The sequence below is a fragment of the Aedes aegypti genome, chromosome 2 (assembly GCF_002204515.2).
Source record: "Aedes aegypti strain LVP_AGWG chromosome 2, AaegL5.0 Primary Assembly, whole genome shotgun sequence".
Taxonomy (NCBI): domain Eukaryota; kingdom Metazoa; phylum Arthropoda; class Insecta; order Diptera; family Culicidae; genus Aedes; species Aedes aegypti.
This window is the reverse complement of record NC_035108.1, coordinates 78,090,923-78,116,932: the sequence shown is the minus strand read 5'-3', so window position 1 is coordinate 78,116,932 and position 26,010 is coordinate 78,090,923. Positions and strand designations below refer to the sequence as shown.

General features: G+C 38.1%; 1 protein-coding gene across 1 annotated transcript in view; it reads right to left on the bottom strand.

The window, feature by feature from the left end:
• Positions 1 to 26,010, bottom strand: part of LOC5574799 (sestrin homolog) — a 166,922-nt gene that overhangs the window by 54,116 nt on the left and 86,796 nt on the right. The gene's annotated exons all lie outside the window — the stretch shown is intronic.

Here is a 26,010-nt window from a genome sequence, read left to right as displayed (position 1 = left end):
TTCAACTAAGAAACTCGCTAAAGGCACCTTTAGATATTACTCCATAAATTCCTCCCATAATTCATTAGGAAATTTGTTAGGGAAGATTTCAAAGAATCGGTCGGTTTTCCAGAGATGTCTCAAAGACATTTATCAGAAATTAATGGAGAAATTCCTGAAAAATCTGGGAGGCACTTCTAAAATATCTGCGATTAGATGAAAGTTTAGATGAACTTCTTAAAATATTACGAAGAAATCTATGGACTTTTCAGGAAGTCTTGGGTATCTCTCTATTTATCTATCTTCTATATAAATAAAATTGAATTGGTGTTCGTATTTGAATAACTCTTTCTCCGTTTTGTTTGTCAAGGATTAAGGGACGTGGTAGTGTGAAAAAATGTTTGAGAAATTCACCGGGAAAGTATGAAAAACTAAGTAAAAATGAAGCTGTTACTTTTGATGGAAGTCTACACATTTTCTTTAAAGATTACTGAAAGAACTTCCGGATATTTGAGGAAGTCTTGACTATCATCTATCTACATTAATGAAAACGGAATGTTGTTTGTATGTCACAAATGGCAAGGTAACAGATCAACGGATTTGATTGATTCTTTCTCCGTTTTGTTTGTTAAGCGTTCCAACGTGTTCTTGTGGGAAATTAGTTTGAGAAATTCACCGAGAAAGTATGAAAAACTGAGTAAAAATGAAACTGGGAGTCTTCATATTCCTTGAAGATCACTGAACTTCCGGCCTTTTTTATAAATAAAAATGGAGTAGTGTTTGTTTGTCACGAGTTGGCATGGTAATTGGTCAATGGATTTGAAAGATTTTTTTACGTTTCGTTTGTTAAACGTTTCTTCGAGGAGGTGTGTAAAAAGTTTGAGAAATTCACCGAGAATGTATGAAAAAGTGAGCGAAAAAGAAGCTGTTTCTTTGTATGGGAGTCTTCCGAGCATAATAAAATTGCCTGATGGGTTACAATACAACGTTTGCCGGCACAACTAGTTGCAGATAAAGTGCTAAGATAACTATTGAAAAACTAATCAATCGATTCCCAAAATTTTCTAAAGAAATTTCTTAAAAAACAAATGATAGAATTCCTGAAAAAATATGTATCAAAACGATCGGAGGAATAAGGGCATTTTTTTAAATTATCGGACAGATTTGGGCCGGAGGTTCTCCGATTTCCATGAAACTTTCACCAGAGGTAGAGCTAGTGGATACATGATCAAAAGTGAAATTCAAAAAAAATATAGTGGCCTATTTTCCCGGAAAACTCTAGATGAATTTTCACGATTTCTCTATATACCTCAAACTTTGAAAATTCATATCTCCTGAACTATGCATCGTAGATCAAAAGTTTTTTAGTGAAATCGAAAGGAAATTTTCTCAGCAATCTATTAAAAATATAAAAAGAAAAACATTTCTTGGAAAAATTTTCACCATGGAGAAAATTGTCGGAAAAATAGCGAAAAAACTATCGTCTGTATCATGAAAAATTTTCAAAAAAATATTTTTTGTTTCATTAATCCATACTCTAACTTTCGTCCATAGACGCCAAAGTGGTATCTTTTACCGTTTGGGCGACAGAACTGAAAAACCGATGACCACCCGCACGCTTCCCATAGGAAAATGTGTTCTATTGTGGGCCTCATAACCGTGCGCTAACGGCGGCAGTAATTTACAAGCATTGTAAGTGTGACACAGTAAACCATCCTTTCCTTTCCAGTCAGAAGAAGCTTTTCATCAATCGGACCACTCTCCATTGGTCAGTTGGGTGTTTTGTGTGCCCTTCATCAGCAACGTTATTTAGTATTAAAGCTAACAGCCTCTATGAAAGTAGGCTGACCATACGTACCGTATTTAACGGGACAGTACCGTTTTCTTCCCCTCGACGGACTGTCCCGTCGTTTTATGGAAAATGCTCGAATTGTCCCGTATTTTAGGAAATGGGGAATTGGCACATAATTTTCAACACCAGTAAATATAAAAATGAAAATAACAACAGAACAAACAGTTTTTAGAAATATTTCAGAGTTTATTGTCTTACTCATCTATTTTCCAAGCAGTTATTAGTTTCTCAAACAGAGTTAAACTTGATCCGTACATGCTTTTGCTTAACTTTTTGCGTTTCTGTACCCATATTTATGCCAAATTTTGGTGGATTTCCAAAATACGGATCTTCATAAGATAATTATTCATATAATACCTAAAATGAAAAAAAAAACAACTATGTGTTCCCAACAAACATTTTGGTGGAATAAGAGTTGAACAGCAGATTTTGGCTGAATAAACTGTTGTACAGCTACTGATGACGAATTCCATCCAGAATGAGTCGAAAAAAAAAAATAAAAATCGACCTCGATAGTCTTCGATTTGGATTAAATTTTGCACATGTTTTTGGTATGATAGAATAAACGTTTTCCATAGAAAAATTGATCATTTTGACTCAAGTGTAACTTTTGAAAATGGCCTATAAATTTTTGCACGTAACTTATTTGAAAAATTCTAACTGTTGATTTTAGAGAAAAATGTTCTATGAAGAAGTTGTAGTAAACCGTTTGGACTATAAGAAAAAAATATACACTGAAAAAATAATTTATTTATTTTCATAAAAAAATCGAAAATAAGACTTTAATTTTAAATAACACAAAACCCAATTTTTGATATTTTTCAAATTTTCACCATAGAATCTTGGTAGTATACAGATGTTTGGGACAAAGTTTCATGATGGAGAAATTTTTAATAAAAAAGTTTTTCTAAGAACAACTTTTGGTCGATTTTCAAAATTTTGTTTTTTTTTTGTCAAAATAAATACGTTCTGATGATACAGTAGGCATCTTGAAATGATTCTGATTATATGAATAATTTCTCTACAAGTAGCTATTTTCGAATTATATCGAGTTTAATCCAAAAAATATTATTAAAATTTAAAAATAGGCCATTTTGAAAAATTGAAAAGTGTAACGATTTTTTTTCGGACATTCTCCAAAAACGCTGCTTTTCGGAAATCAAAGAATGAGCTTCAAGGTTCTTATGTGATTTTTATTAAATCATACAGACATGGAGCTTGGGATTACATAATCTGGTTCTGCTACTTTCCCGAATGTCGTTCTCCCAAAGCCAGTTCTCAGAATGCTAGTTCCCCGAAAACCCCGTTTCCCCAAAAAGCTCAGTTTTCCGAAACGCTCATAATTGTCATAACCTTTTGCATTTCAAGGTAGTGAACAATATGTATTTTTGGCAATATGTATTTAAACGAGAACGTTAAAATATCTCTTTCTTTGGTAGCTTATCGATCTTTCTATTTCAACACTATCTCACTACCCGAGCAAAAGCAAAATTTTGACCATTAAATCGAGATATTGAATTGATTGACATAAGTGATAAACGATCTGAAGATAATATCAAATTTTTATTCTTGGAACTTCTGAGCCATAGCTAAATTTGATGTTGGAAGATCTAAAGAATACCTCGCTGATATTGGTGAGATCTTATAAAAGCTAAATATGATCTGCTAATAGTATTCCAAGAGTAAATTTTAGATATTATTTTCGGATCGTTTATCTCTTATATCTTTCAAGTTGATTTCACTTTTGTATGTCCATATCAAAATTTGCTATTACTTTTCTTTTTCGCCTGCTCGGGTAAAGACTATTAGGGTAGATGTACCAATAGTGGAGGTACTAAGCGCGATTGAACTTCATTTAACCACCTTAATTCAAGAAGCGCAATTAATTAACATATTGATGTTGGAACGGGAAGTAACGACCATTGACTTAATGAGAAAAATGATTTCATCGCAGTAATCCACGGCATGTCAGTGAAAAATAATACCTCCACTATTGATACGCTGTTCCTTTAGTTGCGGTATTTTTTTAATTTGTGTTCCTATAGTTGTGGTATCCGTTGTTTTCTTATGGGATCCTCCACTATAGGAACACTTTACCGCAACTATTGGTACAAGCAAGAACAGTTTTAGCAAATTTAGTGATTTTTCATCAGTTTTCAAGCAATTTGGATGCTCTTTTCAACTATTCCGTGTATAAACAAGCCAACACGTCGATTGGCAGTGTCGGTTCTGTGGCTAATGGAATAAAATCAGTGAAAACGGCACTACCGCAACTATAGGAACACCCACAACTAAGGGAACACTTACCCTATTGCACTTTTTTGAGCTGCATTGCTTCACAAGGGAAAGGGTCAGTCGGGGAAATGGGTCATTCGGAGAACTGGAACTCTGGGAAAAGTAGCAAAAGTGCATAATCTATGTCTTTTGAAATTGTCCCGGTTTTGTTTTTATTTGTCCCGTTTTTATCTGACTGGCTTATGGTCAGCCTATATGAAAGCCGCACGGGAAGTTCTTGTTACAATCAATCTTTATGGTAGCGTTTGAAGGATCAACTATATGCTTGGCAACTATATGATACTGAGGGTCAAGCATGGAACAACTACTCAGTTATTGTGTTTTCCTCACTCGCTTCCACGCACAGTCGGGAGCGAAAAAGCCGTTTTTTTTACCAAGCCGAACGTTTCAATTTCCAGTGCCCATTCTTTTTCTTCGGCGAGCACTAAGCGAAACAAAAAACGGCATCTAATCAGTCGAATGCAATACCAAAATTCGGACAAAGGACAAACATTTGAAAAGGGCCCAAGAGGTCTTGAGCTTTTTTCAGAAACGTTGCTGTTGAGCCCTTTTTAGCCCGCCCACGCAAACTTACCCCACTATCAGAAAGATTGATGTTAGCTCTTCCTGATAGTGGTATTGGTGAGCGTGATCGAGTTGAATTCTGGACAAACATTTCAAAAGGGCATATCGACATTGGTAAACATTGGCTTTGCAAGACGCTGTTGAGCCTAATTAAGGCCCAAGTAAAAATGGTGCAAAAGTCAAAAATGAAAAAGCAGTTTTCTCTTTTAAAATAAACAAATCGAAGAAAATAGAAACACACAGCTGTTTTATTTGCCAAATAAAAAGTCTGTGTGTTTTTATTTTCATCAATTTGTTGTTTTAAAAGGAGAAAACTGCTTTTTCAGTTCTGACTTTTGTGCCATTTTTTCTTGCACCTTAAACTCGATCACGCACACCAATACCACTATCAGGAAGAGCTAACACCAATCTTCCTGATAGTGGTGTTAGTTTGCGTGGATGGGCTAAAAAGGGCTCAACAGCAACGTTTCCAAAAAAAGGCTCAAGATCTCTTGGGCCCTTTTCAAATGTTTGTCCAGAATTGGGTTCAACAGCGGCTTGCAAAGCCAATGTTTACCAATATCGATGTGCCCTTTTGAAATGTTTGTCCAGGAATGATTGTTTACATTCTGATTCCGTTCGAATGGCATTCGGGTTTGAGTGCTAATGAGCGTTCACTGACTGACAGTCCACACCACGGAATGATTCAGTGAGTAGGAATCCTCTCAGTCAGTTCAATGCATTCGGCGAATGGATGCTAAGTGCATTAACTCGTGCCTCGCAGATACAAGTGTATTGGTATTCACTTCTCTTCGGGTTCCTTCCGATTGTCGCTTTTACACAATCAATCGGTTTCGACGCTTTCATGCTACCGTAAGGACGCCATTCACCGCTCATGCTCCATTCACCGCTCATTGAATTATTTTGAAAAATCTGAACAAGTTTTCGCAATAAAAGTCATCAGCATGTATTAGTATACCAGAATGGGTTGTATCAGAATGAAATTCATATGATTTAATATTATTTACTATTTATAAAAAATAATTTAAGGCTGTTTAAGGCGGTAAACATGAGTTGAGAAATGATTTTATTATGGCAGATCGAAAAATGCTTCTAAGCTGCCACGTTTTAATATGTTCTTGTACTATAGTACAAAGATAACAACCAGCTAATGAAAGTAAATTAATTCCAACTAGTTGTGTATATAGAGCCTCATACTTAGGATGAGCGGTGAATGGCGCCCTACACATGTATCACTGGCATACATTTTATTCGGTACCATTATACGTTGTTCACATTTCAACTTCTTTCCTACAAAAACAAATGTTTTAACTTGCGTCTAGCGCAAAAAGTTGCGAAAAATATCGAAAAACCGATTTTCGACAGAATTTAATGTGTTGAAATGCTGTTAAATGAGCGGTGAATGGCGTCTTTACGGTTCACTCCGCCTAGGACGGTTCAGCTATCACTGAATGTTCGATAGCAGCAGATTGTTTGCTATTTTTCATCGGTGGCGTTCGGGTGAGTGAGTGAATTTTCCCATGCTTGCTGAGGGTCAGTTCCTATTACCTATATTATTAAATGTTAGGATCGTTTTCAATTAAAGACCGTTGGTCTCAATAGTAAAGGTTACGAATAAAGGACATACAAAACACCCAACTGACCAAAGGAGAGTGGTCCGATTGACGAAAAGCTTCTTCTGACTGGAAAGGAAAGGATGGTTTACTGCGTTACACTTACAATACGTGAAAATTACTGCCGCCGTTAGCGCACGGTTATGAGGCCCACAATAGAACACATTTTTCTATGGGAAGCGTGCGGGTGGTCATCGGTTTTTCAGTTCTGTCGCCCAAACGGTAAAAGATACCACTTTGGCGTCTATGGACGAAAGTTAGAGTATGGATTGATGAAACAAAAATATTTTTTTGAAAATTTTTCATGATACAGACGACAGTTTTTTCGCTATTTTTCCGACAATTTTCCCCATGGTGAAAAATTTTCCAAGAAATGTTTTTCTTTTTATATTTTTAATAGATTGCTTAGAAAATTTCCTTTCGATTTCACTAAAAAACTTTTGATCTACGATGCATAGTTCAGGAGATATGAATTTTCAAAGTTTGAGGTATATAGAAAAATCGTGAAAATTCATCAAGAGTTTTCCGGGAAAATAGGCCACTATAATTTTTTTGAATTTCACTTTTGGTCATGTATCCACGAGCTCTACCTCTGGTGAAAATTTCATGCAAATCGGAGAACCTTCGGCCCAAATTGTCCGATAATAAAAAAAAATCCCCATAACTGACATATTTTCATAATCTTTGGTACTGATAAATTAAACATAAAATTCTGAAGAATCCATAAACCTTTCAAGTGAGAAATGTTTGGAATAGCAAGGTTTCTTGAGGATCTTCATGAAAAATGCCTAATTGAATTCATGGAGGTATCTCTGGAACAGTTAAAAAAAAAAATAACTGCTGGACAAATACCTTAAAAACGGCGTACGAACTCTTGTAGTATATCTTATAAAGTTTCTTCAAAGAATCCCAAGATGAATTTCTTCATAAACTTCACTTGGACTGCTTAAAGATCCCTGGGGAAAAATCAGAGTTCTTTAACTGGATCTAGCAGCATTGAATTTCATGAAGAAGATTGTGGAAAAATGCATCTAAACAGAAAGCTGGGAAAATTTCAGGGAGAATCAATGAAAAATTTCTAAATGAAATTCTGAAGCGATGCCTTGAGTCCCTGAAATTATTCTAGAAAATCAAGAATAGAATTTCTAAAGAACTATTAGTTTCGTGTGAGGTAATTGCGTAAAATCTCTGAAAATTTCTTTGAAGCTTATTGTAGAAAAAGAAAAAAAAACTTTAAATATCATTATGATTTAAAAACAAATAGAGAACTTCCACTTCCACTTGAGTTAAAACAACGATCGAAAAAAAGGCCTACTACCAGCTTTGTAATGAAGAATCCTTAATTGGTGAGATCGTTTCAATCTTATTTTCATCAGTAAGGTGTAAATCTCATGGTTGGTAAATGGCTGGGCATGGCGTACCATTGGTACCTCGCGTACCTGAAGGAATAAAATAGACCCCTTTGTGCGGTCCTTAGCCTCTTGCCCAGCAACTCCTATCCCTACCTCCTCGCGGTACTGGCCGGGGTACGAGTAACCTTAGGGAAGATCGGGTAACCAACCCCCGGTGGGAACTTTGGTCGTATGCTGACAGGGAAGGGGGGGTTTGCTGTTGCTTTTGCTTCTGCAAACCTTGAGCGTCTGTACTCCATGTTAGGAGCGGCTCACAACAGCGTCTGTTCCCCATGTCAGGGGCGGCTGATCATCGTCCGAGTGCCAGAGAAGGACTCTAAGCTAAACTGCGCACTATGGTCCTCCGAACATTTAGGGGGAATGGTCCTCCGGAAATCTAGGGGGTTGGTGTCAGGCCCTGCAAGCCAGCCGTAAAAAAATCAAGCAACGAATAATCAACGAGAGAATACGAACCGGAACAATTGGCGAAGACCACAGCGACGTAAAGGGACTAGCGATTGGAAGCTCGGTACGTGGAACTGTAAATCTCTCAACTTCATCGGGAGCACACGCATACTCGCCGACGTGCTGAAGGACCGTGGATTCGGCATCGTAGCGTTGCAGGAAGTGTGTTGGAAGGGATCAATGGTGCGAACGTTTAGAGGTAACCATACCATCTACCAGAGCTGCGGCAATACACATGAGCTGGGAACAGCTTTTATAGTGATGGGTGATATGCAGAGGCGCGTGATCGGGTGGTGGCCGATCAATGAGAGAATGTGCAAGTTGAGGATCAAAGGCCGGTTCTTCAACTTCAGCATAATAAACGTGCACAGCCCTCACTCCGGAAGCACTGATGATGATAAAGACGCTTTTTACGCGCAGCTTGAACGCGAGTACGACAGTTGCTCAAGCCACGACGTCAAAATCATCATAGGAGATCTAAACGCTCAGGTTGGCCAGGAGGAGGAATTCAGACCGACGATTGGAAAGTTCAGCGCCCACCGGCTGACGAACGAAAACGGCCTACGACTAATTGATTTTGCCGCCTCCAAGAATATGGCCATTCGTAGCACAGCCTTCCGTAGGTGTATGGAGATCACCACAGCAGACAGAATCGCAAATCGACCACGTTCTGATTGATGGTCGGCACTTCTCCGACATTATCGACGTCAGGACCTATCGTGGCGCTAACATCGACTCTGACCACTATCTGGTGATGGTCAAACTGCGCCCAAAACTCTCCGTCGTTAACAACGTACGGTACCGACGGCCGCCCCGGTATGACCTAGAGCGGCTCAAGCAACCGGATGTCGCAGCGGCATACGCGCAGCAACTCGAGGCTGCATTACCGGAAGAGGGTGAGCTGGACGAAGCCCCTCTTGAGGACTGCTGGAGAACAGTAAAAGCAGCCATCAACGATGCAGCTGAGAGCAACGTCGGGTACGTGGGACGGAGTCGACGGAACGATTGGTTCGACGAGGAGTGCCAGGAGGTTTTGAAGGAGAAGAATGCAGCGCGGGCGGTCATGCTGCAGCAAGGGACCCGGCAGAACGTGGAACGCTATAAACGGAAACGGCAACAGCAGACCCGCCTCTTTCGGGAGAAAAAACGCCGCCTGGAGGAGACGGAGTGCGAGGAGATGGAACAGCTGTGCCGGTCTCAGGAAACGCGTAGGTTCTATCAGAAGCTCAACGCATCCCGCAACGGCTTCGTGCCGCGAGCCGAGATGTGCAGGGATAAGGATGGGAGCATTCTGACGGACGAGCGTGAGGTGATCGAAAGGTGGAAGCAGCACTTCGACGAGCACCTGAATGGTGCTGAGAGCACAGGCAATGAAGGACGGGACAACGGAGGAAATGCCTTCGTCAGTACTGCGGAAGATGGAAACCAACCAGCCCCCACTTTGAGGGAGGTTAAGGATGCCATTCACCAGCTCAAGAACAATAAAGCTGCTGGTAAGGATGGTATCGGAGCTGAACTCATAAAGATGGGTCCGGAAAGGCTGGCCACTTGTCTGCACCGGCTGATAGGCACAATCTGGGAAACAGAACAGCTACCGGAGGAGTGGAAGGAAGGGGTAATCTGCCCCATCTACAAGAAAGGCGACAAGTTAGACTGTGAGAACTTTCGAGCGATCACCATTCTAAATGCGGCCTACAAAGTATTATCCCAGATCATCTTCCGTCGTTTGTCACCCGTAGTAAACGAGTTCGTGGGAAGTTATCAAGCCGGCTTCGTTGACGGCCGATCGACAACGGACCAGATCTTTACTGTACGGCAAATCCTCCAAAAATGTCGTGAATACCAGGTCCCAACGCATCACCTTTTCATCGATTTCAAGGCGGCATACGACAGTATCGACCGCGTAGAGCTATGGAAAATCATGGACGAGAACAGCTTTCCCGGGAAGCTCACGAGACTGATAAGAGCGACGATGGAAGGTGTGCAAAATTGTGTGAAGGTTTCAGGCGAACACTCCAGTTCGTTTGGATCCCACCGGGGACTACGACAAGGTGATGGACTTTCGTGCCTGTTGTTCAATATTGCGCTAGAAGGTGTTATGCGGAGAGCCGGGCTTAACAGCCGGGGTACGATTTTTACGAGATCCAGTCAATTTGTTTGCTTCGCGGATGATATGGACATCGTCGGCCGCACATTTGAAAAGGTGGCAGACCTGTACACCCGCCTGAAACGCGAGGCAGCAAAAGTTGGACTGGTGGTGAATGCGGCCAAGACAAAGTACATGCTAGCTGGTGGGGCCGAGCGCGACAGGGCTCGCCTAGGTAGCAGTGTTACGATAGACGGGGATACGTTCGAGGTGGTCGACGAGTTCGTCTACCTTGGATCCTTGCTGACGGCTGACAATAACGTTAGCCGTGAAATACGGAGGCGCATCATCAGTGGAAGTCGGGCCTACTATGGCCTCCAGAAGAAGCTGCGGTCAAAAAAGATTCACGCCCGCACCAAATGTACCATGTACAAAACGCTCATAAGGCCGGTAGTCCTCTACGGGCATGAAACGTGGACGATGCTCGAGGAGGACCTGCAAGCACTTGGAGTCTTCGAACGTCGGGTGCTTAGGACGATCTTCGGCGGTGTGCAGGAGAACGGTGTGTGGCGGCGAAGGATGAACCACGAGCTCGCCCAACTCTACGGCGAACCCAGTATCCAGAAGGTGGCCAAAGCTGGAAGGATACGATGGGCAGGGCATGTTGCAAGAATGCCGGACAGCAACCCTGCAAAGATGGTGTTCGCTTCGGATCCGGTTGGTACAAGAAGGCGTGGAGCGCAGCGAGCTAGGTGGGCGGATCAAGTGCGTATCGATTTGGCGAGCGTGGGGCAGAACCGAGGATGGAGAGATGCGGCCACGAACCGAGTATTGTGGCGTGAAATTGTTGATTCAGTGTTATCTGTGTAGATGTTAACTAAATAAATGAATAAATGAATGTGTAAATCTCATCTTCACCCTATAGAAATCTTTTATCACCCTATAGAAGCCTTTTTTCACAAACATCAGATTGCTTTGCGGTCAGAGCCGTAGCGTGGCCTCACGGCGCCCTTGGCAAACCTTCTTTTGGGCGCCCCTTGTTCAATTTTCTTTTCATGATTCAGGTTTGTATGTGATTAAAGTTTTCGTAACACATCCAAGCATGTATATAAACGGTGTACATAAAACTAACATCACTGGATCTTAATCTACAGCCAAAGTGAATTTAGAGTGGGAAAAGGCCCTCAAATAAATTATATCATGAATGTGGGCCATTTTCCACATTAAATCTATTTGTAAATAGCGCTACCGTTATGCATTCCGTTTATATGCCTTAATTTCAGATTCATTGTGAATAGATAGATTGTGAAATTATTATCAAAATCCACCAAAATATTGTTGAGACTTAAATATTCACTAATTTAGAGTAAATTGTAGTTCTTCTAGATAAGTGTTGAAGATTATCTAAAAGATGTTTTGAAGAAATTCATAACAAAATTATTGTTCATGAGACGTATCTGCAAAATCATGAGCATAACATTTTAGAAATTATTTTTAAAATCACTGAATCATTTTTTTTATTCTCTTGAATACAATGTTCTTACTACATTTGTCTTTGGTTAAGCCTGATTTGCTACTGAAAAGAAATCGCAGAAGAAATTTCTCGCCGACTCTTTGCAGAAATTTTCTTCAGCGACACCCGTTTGAACTGACATTTCTTTTCAACTGCGTACTGCGATCAGAAAATGCGCTTCCTTTCCTTGCAGGAATTTCCCATGCATCAAGATAGGCCAAAAAATTACTTTCCAGCAGTGAATCAATCAACTTCAACTTTAACAAAAATAAAGAGACTGCTGAAACTTGTATACTGATTTTTCTTATAAACTCCTCAAGAAAACATTTTTACAGTTGTTTAGCCTAGAATTTTCCCATAAATTGAAGAAAATTCTTCTAATCCTTTGGATAAAGTTCAAAAAAAAATTAAAAAGCTTTTCATATTTTTAAGTACCGTAAGGACGCCATTCACCGCTCATTTAACAGCATTTCAACACATTAAATTCTGTCAAAAATCCGTTTTTTCGATATTTTTCGCAACTTTTTGCGCTAGACGCAAGATAAAACTTTTTTTTGTAGGAAAGAAGTTAGAATGTGAACAACGCATAATGGTACCGAATGACATGTATGCCAATAATACATGTGTAGGGCGCCATTCACCGCTCATCCTAAGTATGAGGTTCTAGGCAGCTATGAAGCATTTTTCGATCTGCCATAATAAAATCATTGTTCAACTCATCTTTACCGCCTTAAACAGCCTAAAATTATTTTTTTTTTTTGAAATCATATATATTTCATTCTGATACAATCCGTTCTGGTATACTAATACATGTTGATGACTTTTATTGCGAAAATTTGTTCAGATTATTCAAAATAATTCAATGAGCGGTGAATGGAGCAGGAGCGGTGAATGGCGTCCATATGGTAGAATCAGTCTAAATTGTAAGAAAACTTGTGTTTCGTCTAGATTGCATTTAAAAGTTTAATTTCTAAATAGTAACATGGAAAAATAGGAAATTGTTTAATAAATTAACTTCGCCTTCTTGGTGTTGGATTTTTTTATTCTTGTTTGCTTTTTACTAATTCTCCGGAAGTATTGTTAGGAATTCTGTGACAATTTTTCTGAAAGAAGTTTACAAAAGAAATCCGCCAGAAACTCACCTTTATCATGTGAACTTATGTACCGTATATTTTTTGTGATAATTATGTACCGTACTCTAAGAACCCTGTGAAAGATTATGTGCATTTCTTTCTGAATTTTGAGGAAATATAATTTGTGATTCAGTGAGATTTGTTACGCACTAACTTTCGTTCAAGCTAAATAAAATTATTTGTTTGTGTTGTGTTTTCAAAATTTCTTTATAATCTCTTAAAATTTATTTGAGTATTTTCTTATTTCTTCTTAATATGAACCTACAATTGAAACCCACAAACTTGATTTACACTTAAACAAGTTGTAACGGCTATTAAAAATACAATTAAGATCACTCAGAGATTAAGCAAGTAAATAATTAAACTCATCATTAAAATATTGATCAATCTTTTAAAAATTAAAAATTATTACGTTGAAGAATTTCTTTAAAATAGTGTCTGAAGAAGCTCCCTTACTAATAAATATTTTTAAGAATTTACCAAATGCCTGACGCATTTTTGCGCCCCCCTAAGGCTGGCGCCCTTGGCGGGTGCCAACCTGGCCAACCGCACGCTACGGCACTGTTTGCGGTCTTTAACAATGTTGTTCATCGTAAAAATACCTATCGAGGTCTGGCGATTTTTCTTTGCAAAAGTAAGTTTTCCCATACTAAATCCCACACAAACTTTGAACGGCTGGCGCGTAAATATAGTTTCACCTATCGAGCTGAATTTTTGCATAGTTACTATAAGACCTAAATGCAATCCAAAAAGTGGACTGGAGCGAGAATCTACATTTTTCATACAACCATGTCCCAGGCTCCACTCCACTCTATCGAATATTTTGAAAATTAGTTTTTTCGATAGCGTCCGAATATTAAGTTCAATGTAAAATGTTCCAATTGAATAAAATATTTAGTTTTTCTATATGTGGATTTAAAAAATAAGTATAGTGGAGTTGATGCTAAATTTAAAGGAAAAATCAGACAATGTCATACAATGTAGATATTTTTATTCAATTTTTCAAATTAAGTGTATAGTGCGCACTTCATCCTAACGGTTTATTTCTGGTCGCAAATTTTCTTCTTCCATCAGTACACTCCTCCTGGGCCGGTTGGTAATATTGCAACAATGTTGCGCTCTAGGATAAACATCAACAAGTCCACCTATGTATAGCGAGCGAGCGAGCGCAGCGGCCGGAATCATCCGTCAAGAAGATAATTGTTTACGCACGTTTCGCCCAGAATGTGCCAAAGAGCGAACGCGCGCATTCCAACTAGACCCGAGGACGGCACAACAGCGGCGAGGACGCTCAAAATGACCCTGAGTGCCACTCACTTGGCTTTGTTTGTGATTTTCCGGCATTTTTTTTTTCATACTTTTGTGAAAAAAAAACTGCAAAAATGAGTAGGATGTGCTTGTGTGCAAGAATGACTTTTCATTTTTTAGGTGGGATTATAAATATTTGTTTTTCTGCGCAACTAAAATACTTATCACAGGTGAAACATTCCCGGTCAATTTATACATCATCTAATTTCACATAATCTACGTTACAAATAACTTGCAAAAAGCAGATTACGTGCTATTTTGCATGGGTTCATGTTAGTACCGTAAATTCGGGTGAAATTGATCAGTAGGGTGAAATTGATCACCGTGTCACGCGATTTTATTTCTTACTCATAGATCACCAATACCAATGTAACCCGTAGTAAATGAACGTTGTTCGTCTTAACTACTGTCTAATTGTGTGTTGTGAAGTTTTTAATGTTAAAAAATGGTTATTTCTAAGAAAACAATGTAAAAATTCAGAATCATGTTTGGTGTGATATTGACAGACATACATGAACTTTAAGTCCTAAACAAGGATTTGCACATGATGTCAGTCTGAAAGTTGGTGAGGATACTTAAAATATACTCCCAAAACAGATTTGATCATCAAAATTCGTACCATTTCACTCATTTTGTTGAAATAATTGAATTTATGTTAGATAGATTGATATTCTTTTGGAAATTGCCTACATTTAGGCGTTTTACGCGATATTCTTGAAATTTAATTATGTGTTATTTCCATAAATATTGTGTTGTAAAGAATTTGAAAAGCATATTTGGATTCAGGGAGCCCAAATTTAGTATGTTAAGTTGTTTTCAGAATTAACAAAAACCGTATTGACAAGTGATCAATTTCACCCCAAAATGGGAAACTCCGATTTTTTAATTTAGAGGTAATTTTTAGCACTTAAATCACATTTGATAGAAAATTTCGATGCATGAGTCAATGAGGCTCACCCTCGTACTTGTTTGGCAGTATTCAGTTGTTCGGCACTGACAACATTATGGAAAACTTCTAACGAAAACCGTGAAAAATGATCAATTTCACCCGAAATCACGGTACTACGAGGACTTGCTTAGCCTAGTGATAACGTCAGCGGCTACATAGCAAAGCTATGCGGAAGGTGTCTAGGCTCGATTTCTCACATAAGATGTCTTTGGGATGAAAATGGTCATACTTTCAATCTATTATTTTGATCTCATAGACCAAGGTTGCCAAATTTTCCAAATTTGCGGCCAGAGTTTCATTTTAGGCTGCCCATGAATAGTTTGAAGACTTTTCTCATTTCTGGCCTGTTCACTGTTCTACCAACTTTAAGTAGGAGTATAACAAGACAAATTATACATTTTTTATTTAAATTTCATGCTAATACTATTTACCAAATTATTTTATATCTTAAATATTTCATTACTTTATCGAAATTTTAGAAAGCAGATAAAACAGTTCAAAGTTTCATTTACGTTGAGATTTACAATTTGAATTTAGGAAGACTCCTTGGCAGATTTTTCCCAAGATACAGAGTTGTAAAGCTGAAGATACCGATTTGTATATAAATTTGACGGAAATTTGGACTTTTATAAGAACACTAAGCTAAAAAGAACATTAACACCAGAAAGAAAATGAGGTGGAAGAATTGAAACAATGTTTCATCCAAAATTCATCAAAATCCGTAAAGGTCGATTACTAGTATATTTGTACATTTTTTTTCAACTAAAAATACTCGTAAAACTTTATTCAAGAAATTGATAAACATCCAGAAGTCGCAAACAAAATCATTGATCACCAGAGTTGATCATTCACTACAGAGTAACGAACGGTATTCAAGGAAGTATGCAGCTGATCACGGCTCATAGGCGAAAGCATTTGCCACATCCCTACGTAAACACGTAGCAGCGTGGATGAAGTTAATTTTAAAACATTCACTTTTCTCAATCCTCATCATTGACCGACGACAGCACCAGCAGGAGCAGTGAACAAGTAAACAACACACTAGAGTGTTTCAAATTTCAAAAAAGTTGGAAATGCGATGTCACATATAATTTTTAACATCCTTTTTCATTTTATTCAGCCATTTCGGTAAACATTTATAAAGGACGTGGAAGGTTAATATGAAAATTTATATGATAAAACTAAAACATTTGTCCTAACACAGGTGAAACTATTATATCCAGTTTGTGTTATTTTAAATTATTGAACCTTATTTCTCAACCCTTAATGAACAAAACAAATCAATGGATATCTCTCCCTGCCATGATCGGATTAAATTGTCCTCTTCAGCAACTTTGTTTATTATGGTTTAAGGAATGAGTTTTCACTTTGAGAAGATTAATTTATACTTACGTTATAGTACGAACGTGTTTGAAACGTTTTTCAAAATTGCTCCATACCAACTTCGTTTTTGGAACACCACCGAAAATTTTCCAGAACGCTATTCATATCATATGGATTGTAAGGAAGGTATGAGAGATGGAATTTTCAAGCTTTCTAAAAGCTTGAACCACCCTAACAACACACTTTCGTTCATCGGATGGTTTCGAGCGGAGGCCCGTTGATTACCTTCTATCCCTCTAGGATCTAGTTTCTAGTTCATATGATAGATTGCCGGCCGGTCTAAAGGCAGTATCATCGAATCGTCAGCTGTCGTCATCACCGCCAACGGTGATGTTGTTTTCCTCTACCGTAAGCTTGCAATCTCATCCGAACTATTCCAATCATTTGGCCACGGTTCTAAAAGTAGGTATTTTATTCACGAACGAAGAAACGTTGTTTACCCGCGTTAATTCGGGGCCAACAGCCCCATATTCGGCCAGTGCAATTATCGGCACGAAGCCAGCCTCCTTCCCAATCAGGGTGACCAGGATGTTTTTTTGCGTAATCGATAGGCCCATTAAATTGAATAAAAAGTGTTGGACATATTTTCATTGTTCATCTGTTCGTACAGAGATTAAAAATATCATATTGGTTTTAACAAATTTGAAATCATGTAATCGTATGTTTTGGCATGAATTGATAACAATATAAATCAAGAATTGATGAGAATTACCGTATTAATTTGCATTAGTGACAGTTAAGACCTCGATTTATTTCGCCAAAAAAACATATAAAATAAATCGTTCTGTGGTATAGCTCAGCATTATCAAGCAGTAAAAACAGTTAACATTCAAATGGTGGATAAAGATATTGATTCCGTAAATTGAAAGATTTGAGTTGAAAACTAGAAAGAAATGCGTGGTCGTTTCATGATTCTTATCCGAACTCCGGACAGAACCGGAAAACCATGATTGGAAAAGAAAAATCACTAATTCAACACATCAAGTCGTTAAAGAAATGTCTGAGGTAGTATGACATCCTAAATTTTCAAAGATATTCATGAAAATTGCAAATTAAAACCAGACAGTTCCCACTTTAGACTTTGGACCGGCAAAAAATGAAACATTTCGTGTGAAATGTTTTAGCTTAGCTTAGCTTAGACTGACTACACATATCAATGGTTGCTATTCCGTGATTGACCGAAGTCAGTGAAAATGCACAAAGAATCAACTAGAAGTTCAGCTGGGATTGGCCATAATCTTCTTCAGTGTGCATAATTCAGTGCCTCTATTTATACAAGGTCAATAACGGCGCCAGCCACGTCCTTGCAGTCAGGTGGGATTGAGGGAAGGAATGTTAGTGTGTATCCTTTGCTATTTGGAGACCGTGTTTGCCTCTGCATCTCCACAAAGGTTACTGGGAGGGATGTTCGTTAATGGGGAGGATCGTTGGGTCAAAGGATTCACTTTGATAAGCGATTAGACCATGATAAACAATGATTTGTGAGATATATACATGCTTATACGTAAATATAATTGTTCATATAATTTCTATGTAGAGGAAAATTATGCCAATACTTGAGGTGACGAACCATTCAAAGTTTGTTGAACAAATACCTAAATGTAACATTCCTACAGCTGTCAGTACGAAAGCATGTGTTATTATATTTTACTCATTTGAAAAGAAACAAAAGACTCAATTGGTTGGGACATCATAGAACACTCTTATTCTTATGCCGACACTTACAGTGGCGAACCATCCAAAGTTTGTTGAATAAAGTGAACCTTTCGCAAGTCTACACTTGTAGTGTCGAACCATTCAAAGTTTTTTTAATTACAAAAATAAAGGTATATAAGGGGTGTTCTGAAAAAAAAATGTTAAACATAAATAAATCATGAATCAGAGTTTGTGTCGACACTCACAGTGACGAACCATCCATAGTTTGTTGAAACATCATATTTACATCCCACCATTGTAACGATTAAATGTGCAGTCATACACTGCCCATAAAAGCATAACTGTCCCATATTGATTTGCGAACCTATACCTTTTTTCATCGTAACATTCATGTTTTAATATGCACTTCACTAGGCATATGAAAATTTATACACTTTGTTTGAAAATGTTGTGGAAAAATATGAAGTTGATGCAGTCCCATATTGAAAAATAAAGGCATAACAGTCTCTATATGAACTTTGAACCCCAATAGCAACTGCAAAACTGGAATTTCGTTCAACTTTATATTTTTTACTGATCAATATTAGCAAATTGAGTATTCTGTGGGGTAAAGCTAAATCAATATTGTATTCAAAACTTTACTAGAAAATTATAAACATTTATATGAAAATGCAAACTTCAAACTTTGAGCGCTGTTTTCTCAATGCCTACTAATTCCATATGGGACAGTTATGCCTTTATGGGCAGTACATATTTTATAGATTAGAAATAGTAGCATGAAACGAGCTCACCAATTGATCCGTTATCCTTGACTGAGCAGCCACAATCCACTTTCAGCTTCACTCGTTTGCTCGGCTAGCACTCAGAAAAAAAAATAGGCGCGCGACCCGAAAAAAAACACGGACGACAGCTCGGGCTTTCTTGACGCACACCTGAAACATTTCGTGTGAAATGTTTTTTATACAAAGTAGAGAATTCGGAATATATCTCCGAATATCCTATAGCAATAGTGACTCACAGGTTTGAAGCTTGTTTAGATGAGTTTTATCATGTACTCCCAGATATAATCAGAGCTTTAGCAGTAGACGATAAACAGACTCTCATTATCTCATACATCATCTCTCAGCGAATCATGATTGTCACAGAGAGCGATTAGTGCGAGATACTCTCAATTTTCTCAGAATTCAACCTCTGATGAAAACTGAAAATCGCTAGGACTACTGAGAAATCGGTAATCCTGGCAACCCTGTTCCCAATCGAGCGAACAATGTCTGAGGACTCGAACGGGTAGGGATGCTAAAGGGGGGAGGGGAGAGTAGTAATTACCGTATTGCAATTTTGTTCATTGTCATCGCGGTTGGTTGGTGTTAAAAATATCGACATTTCACTCGTGTAATCACACCACTCGAACTGCGCTAGCCCAAACGTCGACGGCGAGCACTGGCAAATGATGCCGATGACACGCAGAATAGTTTGTGATTCATCCCTCGTGATCTACTGCCGCACACAAAGCACATTTATTTGCACAGCTGGGCCCAAGGTTCGATGCTCTTTCTTCTTGGAAAAGAAAGCGGGAGGTGGGTGAAAGGGTGGGGATGGAATGCCAACAGCAAGTGGGGTGACAAACAACGAAACTGTCCTTGCGAATTGCATCAGTCAAGTCGGTCTTTTTTCTCTTCAATCTCGGGTGCATGTAGCGATTAATCACACCTTGCAGCTAATGCTACCTTACACAGCAAAAAATGTATTGTAAGATTACGTCATTTAAGCTGCACATCAGTCCTGTGTCAAATGTAGTGTACAATAACATTTTTTAAGCGAATAAAATCCGCCGGCGACTGCAGAAAATCGAAGTCTAGTAATAAAAAAGATCGGTTTGAGAAATTAATAATGAAGACGTAAAGGATTAACCGGGATTCGAACCTTTGTCCACAGTCGCGTTCGATACTTTTAGGGCAACTCATCACGCTAAGGGGAGTAGTTCAATTTGCTAAAAGTTTTGTATTGTGTTCGAAATGCTTTTCTTTTGGGCATTTTCGTCGATACAGCCTTTACGTCGGCCGATACTAATTTATTTTTTGCTGTGTATGGTTAAATCGCACGGTAAGTAGTCAGTTGAACATTTGTAAAGACAGTGAGAGAGAGATGCGGGGGATGTTCCCCATAGTCGGACGGAAATAGATGTTATTTTGGGTTGTTTGAGCGATTCTAAACTACACTGCAGTAGCAGCAGTAGGACCACATTTCGGCAGATAGATTGTAACGAATTAAAACTGAAAGGTTACGACGTATTTACACGGTATGGCGTTGGTGTTATTATTAGTCGGAAGAAGAACCACGCGTGATGTCGTGATTTGGTGGATTGGCGCCCGTTGGAGTGTGGCAGTAAACAAAATTTGCACAACCGACTGCACGTTTTGGGGACAGGGAAAATCTAAGGATCGATATGGATACAATTTCATGGATAAGTTAAACCGAAGTTGAAGTTCATCAATAATCAGGGTGTCCATTCAAAATCAGTTTTCCAATTCCCGGATTTTTCCCGGACGTTCAATAAATAATGGTAAATCTTGTACGGTGCGCATAAAAGCTAGGTCGCAGAGCTAGGCATACGCAACAACTTTAAATTTCCAATCAGTAGAGAAAATTTCCTGGAAATACAAAATTCATCAACTCTGAAGAAATAAATTCTGGCAAAATTCTTTCATTAAAACTGGTTTACATGCCATAGTTGTGGAACAAATTTCCAGAAAATATTTTTTTTGGGGAATTTCAGGAAGAGTTCGGGAGTAAGTTTACGATGATAAAGGAAAATTATTTAGCAGAAAAATTGCAGATAAACTCCTTAGCGTTCTTGTGGAATTTCCGGAAGAATCGAGAACTTAAAATAGAAGAGGAAAAATACCAGTAAAAATAAATTAAAACTTAACCTTCACTCACTCACAAGGTAGCCTTATCCTAGTCTTTTTTGTTTTCGATGAACTCGAGAAAAACTGAATGATGTATTTATTAGGCTATAATCTTGGCTATAATAATTAGAGATAATCTAGACTAGATATTTTTCCATACTTGAAGTAACCAAAACAACCATATCATCAACGCCTCTACCAGCAGCTTCAACTTTTTACCACAGAAAAATACTCAAATCGTTATAACTTCTTTGTTTTTTAATATATTTGCAAGAAACATGATTAAAATCGACACAGATTTTAAAAGTAGAAGAGTTTTTTTTAACTTGTGAAAAAATGGTGCGAAAATATTGAAAAACGAAAAGGTTGTCGCGATGTGAATTTTTTTTTTTTGTAAAAAAATGAAGCTGCTAAGGACTGTTCATTTAAGAAAGTGGACACCTAAATATTAGCATTTTGGTGTAAAAATTCCATAAAAACAAATAAAATTTTGTTTCAGTGTGATCTCAAGTGTTTATTTTGACAGCAGACAAAGGTTGACATAAAAAAATTATAAATTCTAAACGATGGGTCGAATTAACATGGCGACTCTTAATTTTTTTCTGCACAAATGGTGTACAGAAAAACTGACGTTCCGAGATTTGGCTTAAATCGCGAAGTGTCCAAATTGAATTTTTTCAACGCTGTGGCCAAAACAGATATTCCTGACGACGTACGATACATCCCAACAGAAAAAATTGGGAAAAATGATTTGGTATGGCAAGCAATTTGCTCCTGCGGTATGAATGTACTACATATTTCACGACGGGTTCAATCAACGGCGAAAATTACAGAACTGAATGCATTAAAAAATGGCTTCTGCCCATCTACTGAAAGCATACCATGCCTCCATTGTTTTTGCCAGACCTAGCATCGGCTCACTATGCTTCAGCTACTTTGGAGATGCTCAAGAAGGATTTTAAATCTTTTGATTGAAGCTAAAGTGGAAACTTACGACTCAACTTTCACGGGCGGATACTGGGGTTAAAGACCAAAGTTTAGGGGGGTTTTCCTTGCTGCTAAAACGTCTGCACTGAGTTGTGTTTCTGAGTGGACTGCTTGTCCGTATATTTTTCTTTTGGCTCGAACCCTTCGGTTCGCTTGCGCGCGTAGGGGAACGCGCGGTAAATGAACTGTCATTCGACATCATTAATCAAGGTATATCAATTTCAAGGTATACAACAATTCTTCTCCCTTAGAGAGCTTATGCTATATAATCAGAACTGATGAATAATCAAAAATAAAAAAACTTATACAATAAATTTGTTTCAAATTCACATGAAATCTTTTTAACTGTAATTATGAATGACCATCCGAAACTAGTAATAAAAATCTTCCGAACGATTTGCTTTTCTCACTCGTTTAGACCGTCTGAGATCGAGTTCACCTGGTGTTCCGACCCTGCTGTCTGAATTCAGTCTCTTTCGCTTTCTAACTCCATTGGGAGCCTCGGGTAGCCTCACTTCCTCGTTAGAATTCGATGGGCCTTCGCTCCTTGCTATATCCATATTCCCCTTCGGGTTTTCGCTACCACCGCTTCTCGTAATCACTACATTCGGCCTTTGCCTGGTTGCCTCATCTCCACAGATCCTAATTTGCTTCCGGTGCGCCATTGCGCTGACGCTTCCAATGGATATCTGTAAAATATTATGAGAGTACCATTTAATAAATGTGGCCTTTACCCAACGGGCATGATGGTGGGGATTATTATTCTTATACCACACTTCATCCCCAGCCATCAGATGGTCAATAGCATCATAAGAACGATCAGGAATTTTCCCGCTCTGATTTTCTGAAACCGTTTCATCATCTGGTTGTTGTATATCTAGTTGCTTTTTGTAGTGTTTCTTTGGATTCACTAAGTCTAATACAGTCTTTGGTTTATACGAAAATATTCGTTCAGACGGAAAATGTCCGTCTTTCGTCGAATTATAATTTCTAAAATTAAATAGGAAATAATTTATCTGGTTTTCCAGATCCAACTCCTTCATATCAGGATCCATTAGGAATCTCTTAAGAACCTCTTTAACCGTTCTAACGAGCCTTTCGGCTTGTCCATTACTTGATGGGTTGTATGGTGGGCTTTTGAACACTCTAATACCTTGCTTTTCTAGGAAGTTTACAAAACTGTAGGAGTTGAAAGGAGGACCATTGTCCGACACTATTACATCTGGCAATCCAAATCTTGCAAAATATGCAACCAATTTCTTCAAAACCTTGTTGCTATCTGTACCATTTTTCATCCATTCTATTTCCAACCATTTGGAAAAGCTATCAACCATTAGTAAAAACGTGTGATGCTCAAAAAAGAAGAAATCTATATGAATTCTACTGAAAGGTCTTGTCGTTGGTGTCCATTTGGATTGCTCTGTTTGCTCATGGGATGTTGCCATACTGTTACATGCATCACATTCTGCTACATATTTGTCAATATCGGCATTTATTCCAAACCAATAAACCATTCGCCGTGCTAGTTGTTTCATTTTGATGACTCCAGCATGATTTGCATGTAAAAGTGACAAAATTTGCTTTTGATAAATCTGAGGTATAATGACCCTTTCCATGTAGAGAAGACAATCGTCAATCAATTCAAGCTCAAAACAATTAGAATAGACATCTGCGAAAGGTTTATCAACTCTATCAGGCCAGCCATTCTGCATGTAACTCATAACCTGCTGTAAAAAATCGTCATCTTTAGTTGCAGTAGCTATCATTTTTGAATCGATTGGTATTTCTTTGCTAAAGTTTATGCTTTTTATTACCTCTGTGTCTAACTCTCTAGGAACATCCTGTGGCAAAGGGAATCTCGAACAGAAATCCGCATTTCCCAATTTATGTGAAGGCCTGTATATTATATCGAAATCGTATATAGATAGATCAAGTATTAACCGTTGTAGTCTCGTCACATAAATCGAATTTTTCCCTTCTTTTCCAAAAATTCCTACTAAGGGCTTATGGTCTGTGTAAACAGTAAAGCGTTGCCCATATAAATATTTGTGAAACTTTTTAATTGTACACACTAAGGCTAGTGCCTCCAAATGTAAGATAGGGTACTTTTTTTGCGCTGAATTTGGAGAAAATGACGTAAAGCTTATAGGTTTTTCAACTTCGTCTACCACATGTGCTATTAAACCCCCTAACCCGTAGCTTGAGGCATCTGAAATAACTACTATCTGTTTTTTTGGGTCATAAAACTCTAGAAAATTGGCTTGTATTAGCAGATTTTTGCTTTCCACAAAGGCCTTCTGACAATTGTCATCCCACACGTATCGAACATTACTCTTAAGTAAATTGTATAGAAAATATAACTTAGCGGACAGGTTTGGAATAAATTTATGGTAATAATTTATCAGTCCAAGAAACGACTTAAATTCCGATTCATTTTTCGGCGCCTTTGCTTTCTCTATGGTCAATATCTTGTCCGGGCAGGGCTTGAGTCCTTTTCCACTTATAACATGCCCCAAATGTGTGAGCTCTTTTACAAAAAATTTGCACTTTTCTAAATTGACTTTAATATTAGCATTAGCTAAACGCTCCAACACAGCTAGTAGTTTGGTCTTACATTCATCAACGGTCTTTCCGGCAATTAAAACGTCATCTAAGTAGCAAGAAACGTTCTCAATTCCCTCCAAAACTTTATCCATAACTTGTTGGAAAATAGATGCACTTGAAGATGCTCCCTGTGGTAAACGGTTATATTTATAGAGGCCTTTCATGGTATTGATGACTACATACTTTTTGGACCTTTCCGTCAATTCCAACTGTGTATATGCTCCTTCCAGATCCAGAGCACAGAAAATGTTACAACCAGATAAATTTGCAAAAATATCTTGTGCTGATGGCAGAGGATATGAATTTGGGACAATGGATTTGTTAATAGACACTTTACAATCAATTACTAATCTAATCTCGTCATTTTTCTTCATTACAATTATTATTGGTGAGGCCCATTCGCTCGTATCAATAGGTGTGATAACCTTTTCTTTCTCCAATTTATCCAAATAACTACCAACTTTGTCCCTTAATCTATAAGGAACGTCATAAGCTTTCTTGAAAATTGGAGTTTCGTCCTTTATAACCAATTCCGCCTTGAATCCGTTAATAGGGCGTGAAAAATTCTTAGTAAAAACATTGGAATACTTCATTTGAATGTCATCAAGAGCAATTTTGCCACCATCATCATTTAAGTTGTTTATTTTCAATGAATTTGTAAAATATTGTCTCCAATTCTGATAAAAAACGTCCAGCCATGTTCTGCCTAATAAAGGATAAAAATCATTTTCACAATCGAGAACCAATAATTGCATTAAAGCCTCTTTACCATTATATTTAACAAAGACCGTTGCCTCTCCCTCAATTTTCAATTTTGCTCCGTTTACAACAATTAGTTGTTCACTATAATTACGCAAAGGATTGTTAAACTTCGACAAATATCGCTTTTTACTAATCACCGAAACTGATGCACCACAATCAACCTCCATTTCTAATTCTTTACCTTCAATATTGACATGTACCAGACAAGGATTACTTATTTTGTTTATAGACGTAACTAACATGCAGTGTAATTCACCTGAATCGCTTCCGATTTCTTCGTCTTCTGAATCCTGCGTCCGCATGCGCTCCAATAGTTCCGTGATATGTCTATCTGCTGATGGACCCGGTTTGTATGATTCCACCAGATTAACTGCATCCCTGTTCAGGTTTTTAAGCTTGAAACACTTCTTTTTTATATGTCCTTTTACTCCGCAGTAGTTACAAATCATTTGCGAGTAATCTGGCCGTTGCCATTGCCGTTGTCCAAAAACTTGATCATCTTGACGGGAGCTGCCCGCTCTAGAGCCATAGGCCATGCGTCCACCACGGAATGTATGCTGT